This window comes from Propithecus coquereli, unplaced genomic scaffold (genome assembly GCF_000956105.1).
Source record: "Propithecus coquereli isolate 6110/MARCELLA unplaced genomic scaffold, Pcoq_1.0 Scaffold99, whole genome shotgun sequence".
Taxonomy (NCBI): Eukaryota; Metazoa; Chordata; class Mammalia; order Primates; family Indriidae; genus Propithecus; species Propithecus coquereli.
In genome coordinates this window covers 1,327,274-1,333,664 of record NW_012156284.1, presented here as the reverse complement: position 1 = coordinate 1,333,664, position 6,391 = coordinate 1,327,274, and the positions used below count along the sequence as shown (strand labels likewise).

Sequence of the window (6,391 nt, the reverse complement as noted above, 5' to 3'; positions counted from 1 at the left end):
ATTTTATTAGATCTAAAGAGAAAGATAGGCTATGATATAGACTTCAATACAACAATAGTAGAGGACTTCAACTCCTCCACTATCAACAATGGAAAAATCATTCAGACAGAAAATCAGTGAAGAAACATCATATTTTTTGAATAAGAGGTCTTTTCCCCAGTGTATGTTTTTGTCTTCTTTGTCAAAAATCAGTTGTTCACAGCTATGTGGTTTTATTTCAGGGTTCTCTATCCTGTTCTATTGATCTATGTGTCCGCTTTAATACCAGTACCATGCTGTTTTGTTTACTATAGATTTGTAGTATAATTTGAAGCCAAGTAATGTGGTGCCTCCAGATTTGTTCTTTATGCTTAAGATTGCTCTAGATATTCAGGCTCTTTTTTGGTTCTATATGAAGCTTTGGATTATTTTTTCTTCTTTTTTTTTTTGCACAGAAAATTATTAGTTTTATTTCTTTGGAGTATTAAAACCAAACTTGCAGTAATAAACTCCCCACTCTGCTCAGGAACAGAAAGGATATCTCTTTAAGATATTTCCCATAGCAGTAAAGACAACTTAGTGATTCAATTTAGTTACAAGAAACCCTGTGATCCTGTGCATTTTGCTAATCCTGTGCATTTCACTAATCTTGTTCATTTCACTGAAGTGCTATTTTCGTCCAAAAGTCATCATCAGAAAAAGAAGTTATACTTTCTGACTCACAGTCCAATCCACTCCATATATCATCTTCTTCAGTGAGGAAACTCTTACCAGGTTCAAGGCAGGAAGGATAAACATGAGCTGAGAGGCAAAAAAAACTTAGAGTCACATTGCCAGATGCCTAATGTGGTATCTATATTAATCTATTGGTCTCCCCTAACATCATATTCATACACAGTCACCTGGTTCTTGTTCCATCGTTGGGTGTGTAACGTGATGATCAACAACTTTTGGCCATAATTGATAATCTGGCAATTGTTAATATCTGACACCAAGGGAATGTTATTAATCTGCTTCCATTCTCCCCTGACTGGGTTGTAGACCTTCATGACTGGGATCTTACAGATACAGTAGATCTCATCATTGAAGACACATGCTTCCTCAAAATAACGTGGCTTCAGAGAAACACACTTCAGCCACATATTATGGCTAGGATCATAACAGAGCATACGCCTACTGTTGAGAACATAGAGATAGTTCTGAATTACCATTAGGTTAAAGGATATAAAAGAATGGGATAGTGGAGCCACTAATGCCCACTGGTTCCTCTGAACACTATAGCATTCCCCTTTCTTCAATTTAACTTTAGTAATAGGGTCTTGCCCACCCAAAATGTAAATGTAGCCATTGAGGTATGCCATATCCATGCCCTCACGACACAGCAAGCAGTCTGCAAGCTGCTGCCAACTATTCTGGGCTGGTTTATACACTCAGAGGTCTTTTCCAGTCTGGGCAGCAAGATAGATGTCATGGTCTGGAGAGATACAGAAAGCTAAGGTAGTGACAGTCCTGGTGTGAGCAAGGCAGGTCGAAGGTTAGGGCACTTTGTAAATATCCCCCGAGTATGGGTCACAGCAGAGAAAGGGATCTCTGGGATGTCCAAAGAAGATCACCATCTTCTTGGCACACATATCCAGCCTCTGGGGTGGATTTTCTGCTGCACATACAACACAGCTGCTGCTGCTTTTTGGCACTGGCACCAGAGACTTGTACATGTCACCATAACGCATCTCCAGGACCCCTTCAATGATATCCAGGCAATACTGCTTCACAATGGGCTTGGTCAGCAGCCCTTGCAGGTAGTCCTGATCATTTTCAGTGAAGTGCATCCAGTGGACACACTTGAACACTTCTGTAGCACTGGGATCCCGCTCTTTGGGAGCTGTCTCCAGCCATTGCACGGCTACATGGCATACTGTTTGTTTACTCTCTATGTTCAGACTATCCAGGCGCGGGACAGCCAGCAGCTGGGCCAGGGTCAGATCTGCCAGAGTTTCCTCCCGAATTGAATCCATCTGGCTTAGATGCTTGAAGTTGTGAGCTATATAGGGCTGGGCCTGAGAGCGTAGCTTGTGATGGTCAAAGGCGTCAGCAAATTTGAGGATGGCAGTGTAGTTGGCCAGGTCAAGACGGCGGGCTAAGAAGGAGGCACAGGCTTCCCGCACATACTCCAGCTGTAGCACGTTGGAGGCTGCATACAGATGCTGCACATTGGCCTCACTCAGGGACGCACGACTCATGTAGCGGTAGTCGATCAACAAAGGACTCACCGTCCACATCGTTCATGGTCACACTAGCCTGCTGGCTCTCGTACATGCCGCCCGTGAACATGCTCTTGAAGTAGGGACACGCGGCGGCCAGCATGTTGCAGTTGCAGGAAAAGAGGTGACCTGTGCCAGGCCCACTGCCAGGCATCACCACCTCGATGGTTACATCACACAGCAGCTGCGCGCCATAGAAGGACTTGAGCTGTGCCAGCAAGGCTGCAGAATGAGCCGTGTCCTTTAATTCTTCTGGGCCTGTGAAAAAGGCCAAAACTGTGGGACTGCCGAGGCTGTGAGAGCGCAGAGCGTCTTCCTGGGACTGCATCGTGGAGATGGCGACGGGACGGGACGCTGAGGGCGAGAACGGTGGCAGGGACCTGGCTCTGGCTCTCCTCACCCTTCCCTCACTGATGCTAAAACAGCGGCGTGGCAACACGGGCCGCACTTAATTCAGCCCTACCCTGCGGTACCTCCTCCCCTTATCACGTAGAGACAGTGCCTGACTCACCCACTTGCATTTCCGCGCCCTTTCTCTGCTTCAGCTCGCCCTCACTAGACCCGCTGTCTGGAGCCCAGAGAACCGCCACTGCTGCACAAGCGATACCGCTAGGCGTCCAGGAGTACTACCACTCCCCTGGATTATTTTTTCTAGATCTATGAAATATGATATTGGCATTTTATTGGGAACTGCTTTGAACTGTAAATCACTTTGGGCAGTATGGACATTTTAACAATATCGATTCTTCTAATTCATGAGCATGGGATGTTTGTCCATTTGTTTGTGTCATCTCTCTGATTTCTTACATCAGTGTTTTGTAGTTCTGCTTGTAGAGATCTTTCATTTCCTTGGTTAAGTATAGGTATTTTATGTTCTTTGTAGCTATTATAAATGTTATTTGGCTCTTGATTTGACTCTTAAGTTGGTTGTTATTAATATGTAAAAATGCTACTGATTTGTGTACATTGCTTCTGTAAACTGAGACTTTGCTGAATTTATTTATCGATTGTAGGAGTCTTCTGGTAGAGTCTTTAGGGTTTTCTAGATACAAGATCATATCATTGGAAAACATGAATATTTTGGCATCCTCTTTCCTGATTTGGATGATCTTTTTTTCTTTCTCTGATTTCTCTGATTGCTCTGGCTAGGATGTACACTACCATACTGAATAAAAGTGGTAACAATGGGCACCCTTGTTTTGTTCTACTTCTTAGGGTAATGCTTTCAACTTTTTCCCATTCAGTATTATGTTGGCTGTTGATTTATCATACATGGCTCTTATATTTTTGAGTTATGTTCTTTCTATACCTAGTTTGTTGAGGGTTTTTATCCTGAAGGGATGCTGGATTTTATCAAATGTTTTTTTCTGCATCTATTAAGGTGATTATATGGTCTTTGTTTTTACTTCTGTTTATGTGGTGAATCATATTTATTGATTTGTGTATGTTAAAACTTCCTTGCATCTCTGGGATGAAACACTCTTATGCATACATTATAATTTGTTTCTTTTTATTGTTGAATCATATTCCACTATGAGTATATCACAGTTTATTCCTTCTGTTCATGGACATACATTTACATTTTTACAAAATAAAGCTTTATTTTAGAATAGTTTTAGATTTACCAAAAAGTTGCAAAGATAATTCAGTGGGTCCTCTGTCCAGTTTTCCCTATTGCTAGCATCTTATATTAATATGGTACATTTGTCACAATTCATGAAGCAATATTGACACAATTGTAAGTAAAGTCCCTAATTAATTACAATTTCCTCAGTTTTCCACCGATGTCTCTTTTTCTTGTTCCAGGATCCAATCCAGAATATATCACATTTGGTCATTGCATCTCCTAAGGCTCCTATGGGTTATAATAATTTCTCAGACTTTCCTTGCTTTTGATGATCTTGATAGTTTTAAGGAGTACTCATCAGGCATTTTGTAGAATGTGCTTCATTTGGGGTTGATATTTTCTCATGATTAGACTGGGGTTATGGGTTTAGGGGAGGAAGAATATAGAGCTAAGTGCCATTTTCATCATGTCCTGTCAAAGGTACATATTGTCAAGATGAGTTATTACTGATAATGTCAAATTGGATCACCTGGCTGAGTAGTGTTTATCAGGTTTCTCTTTTGTATTCTTTCCAGGCTCTACTCTTTGGAAGGAAGTTGCTGTGCTCAGCCCACACATAAAGAATTATGCAGTTATGATCTAGTTCCTTGAGGGCCCAGTATCTTCATACATTATTTGTTATTCTTTGGTATGGAAGATTTGTCTCTTCTCTCCCATTTTTTGACTTATTCATTCTTTTATTTATATCAGTACAGACTCATGGATATTTACTTTATACTACCTTATTTGTTTGGTTGCTGGAATTGTTCCAGCTTTGGCCATTGGGTGCTGTTTAGTTGGCTGCTGTGTGCCTTGGATATAACCCCACCATTTTTTAAAAAAATTTCAAAATATTACAGGGCTCAAATGTTTTTGGTTACAAGGATCACTTTTGTAACGCTTGAGTCATGGTTATAAGTGTGCCCATCACCCAGATAGTGTTCATTGTACCCGTCAAAAACCTACCCAAGGGATGAAACCTTCTTGATTATGGTGAATTATCTTTTTGATGTGCTGTTAAATTCAGTTTGCTAGTATTTTGTTGAGGACGTTTGCATCTGTGGTCATAAGGGATATTGGTCTGTAGTTTTCTTTTCTGTTGCATCCCTTCCTGGCTTTGATATCAGGATGATACTGGCTTCATAGAATTTGTTAGTGAAGATTCCTTTCATCTCAATTTTATGGAACAATTTCAGTAGAATCGGTACCGGATCTTCCTTATACGTCTGGTAGAATTTGGCCGTGAATCTGTATGGTCTGGGGCTTTTTTTTTTTATTGGGAATTTTTTATTACTTCTTCAACCTTGCCGCTCATTATTAGTCTGGTGTTTCTATTTCTTCATGATTCAGTCTTGGGAGGTTTTGTGTTTCCAGGAATTTATCCATTTTCTCTAGGATTTCTAGTTTGTGTGTGAAGAGGTTTTTATTGTATTCATGGATGATATTTTGTATTTCTGTGGTATCAGTTGTAATGTCTCCTTTTTCCTTTTCATTTCTGATTGAGCTTATTTGAATCCTTTCTCTTCTATTTCTGGTTCATCTACCCTGTATTTTATCAATTTTGTTTCTCTTTTCAAAGAATCAACTTTTAGCTTTATTGATCCTTTATATATATATATATTTTTTTGGTTTCCATTTTGTTTAGTTTTGCTCTGAGCTTTATTATTTCTTTTCTTCTGCAGATTTTGGGTTTGGTTTGTTCTTTTTTCTAGTTCCTTAAGATGTGACAATAGGCTGTTAATGTATGATCTTTCTGTCTTTTTGATGTAAGCATTTAAGGCTATGAACTTCCTGCTTAGATCTGCTTTTTCCATACTCCATCAATTTTAAAAACTTGTGTCCCCTTTATGTTTCAGTTCCTAGAATATTTTGAATTCCACCTTAATTTTATCATTTACCCAAGGATGGTTCAGTAGCAGGTTGTTTAATTTCCATGATTTTGTGTAAATTTGAGAGTTCCTTTTGGAGTTGATTTGTAGTTTTATTCCACTGTGGTCTGAGAGGATACATAGTATGTTATCAAGTTTTATGAATTTGCTGAGACTTGTTTTGTGGTCTAACACATGATTAATTTTGCTAAATGTCCCATGTTCTGTTGAGAAGAATGTATATTATGTAGTTTTTGGATAAAATATTTTGTAAATATCTGTTAGGTCCATTTGTTCTAGAGTGCCCTTTAAGTCTAGTGTTTCTTTGTTGATTTTCTGCCTTGATGATCTTTCCAGTTCTGTCAGTGGGGTGTTGAAGTCCCTGGCAATTATGATGCTACTGTTTATTTCTTTGCTTTGAGCTAGTAGAATTGTTTTATAAATCTGGGAGTTCCTGCGTTAGGTACATATATAGTTAGGATTGTTATATATTCTTGCTGAATTGCTCCCTTTATCATTATATAAGGACTTTATGTCTCTTTTTTTTTTACCATTGTTGATTTGAAGCCTGTTTTATCTGTTATGAGGATAGCTCCATTTGTTTGCTTTTGGTTTCCATTTGCATAGGATATTTTCTTTTCATTCTTTTATCTTAAGTTTATGAAAGTCCTTGCAGG

At 39.3% G+C, this 6,391-nt stretch overlaps 1 pseudogene; it reads right to left on the bottom strand.

Moving 5' to 3' along the window:
* Nucleotides 1-622: 622 nt before the first annotated feature.
* On the bottom strand, nt 623-2,517 carry LOC105827240 (annotated as a pseudogene).
* Nucleotides 2,518-6,391: the final 3,874 nt, after the last annotated feature.